Source organism: Delphinus delphis, chromosome 6 (genome assembly GCF_949987515.2).
Source record: "Delphinus delphis chromosome 6, mDelDel1.2, whole genome shotgun sequence".
NCBI lineage: Eukaryota > Metazoa > Chordata > Mammalia > Artiodactyla > Delphinidae > Delphinus > Delphinus delphis.
In genome coordinates this window covers 36,381,539-36,382,895 of record NC_082688.1, presented here as the reverse complement: position 1 = coordinate 36,382,895, position 1,357 = coordinate 36,381,539, and positions in this window count along the sequence as shown.

Genomic DNA, 1,357 nt, shown 5'->3' with positions numbered 1-1,357 from the left:
CCCAGCCAAACTAATTTACTCTCTGTCCCCCAGACATGCCAAGCTATGAAACCTTGCACAATTGTAACATTAGGGCGCCAGGAGTAACTCTTCTAAACCTTACCCAAATATCATAACTGAACTCCAAGCCACCTCCCCTGTGAAGTCATCCCTAAACGACGAGCTGATTTCCTCAATTTAGTGAATAAACACTTGCTGATTTTGCATGATGAGAGATGGTGCCCCCTCTAGCAAGTGACTCTCAGGACAGCTTCCCCAGAGTTATGCGCTTGCCCCCGAGAGAATGCTCTCTGTCCCTCAGCTACTACTGCTGTGAGCAACCAAAAGTTGTCTTCCTTGGGCCCTCTCAGGGTAGTCCCCGTCCCTTATCCTCCTAACAGGGGCAGGATATATTGTTTCAAAGAGAAGAGGAATGTGAAACTACTTCATGCATTGTTGCCAATTTCTGTTAGGGATGAGTCCATTTATGTTAGGGATGAGCATTAAAACAAAAAGAGGGGGGAAACTGAGTCAGGTGCAGGCCCTAAAATTTTAAATTTCTTAAATGATTTTCTTCAAAACTTTCCTACACTTCATACTTTAAACGACTTTAAAGGTAAATACATGCTTTAAGGAAGCAATTACCCTTTTGTGTCAACAAAGATTAGTGTATATTTTTAGGACCCACTTTCTTGTCCCTTGCTGACTACCTCTGGAGGCAACTTTGACCTCTGGCTGGTTCTTTTGGTTTGTTTCTGTTTTCGACTTTTTAGGGTGGTGGTGGTGAAGGAGAAAGGTCCTTCTTTTGGCCAGTGGATATGCCCCTCCTCAACATGCGCACGAGAAACTGGAATCACTGGATTATCCTCCCTAGGGTGTAGACAAAATTAACTAGCCATGTTATTAACATGTCCCTGATTTAAAAGAAATACTGACAGCACTTTGTTTTCTAAGCAAGTTCCTGCTGTCCTTAGGTGGGAAGGGTGCGCACATATAAGATGTTGTGGCTAGTACCATTCGGGATTGCCCAGGAGACCAGGGTTCCTCTTGGCCACTGACTCCCTGTGGGACTGACCCCTCATGGGGGCCTCAGCTTCCCTACGAACCCGATGATCCTTAAGGAATTTTTCAGCCCTAGAAACTTCTGTCGAGCTCTGAAAAGAGTACTGGCTGCAAAAGGGCTTTGTATAAGGAGATATATTCGCCTTTTTATAACAATACTATAGGGGAGAAATGTCAGAGTATATTTGAATTGATTACATTTAAGTCAGGCGGCTCTAGGGGAGAAAACAACCCAGACTGGGTCAATGGGTTAACAAAAATTTTTTTAGAAAGCCAGTACACAGCCGTAAAAGGAGTCAGTTTTCCCAGTAATCCT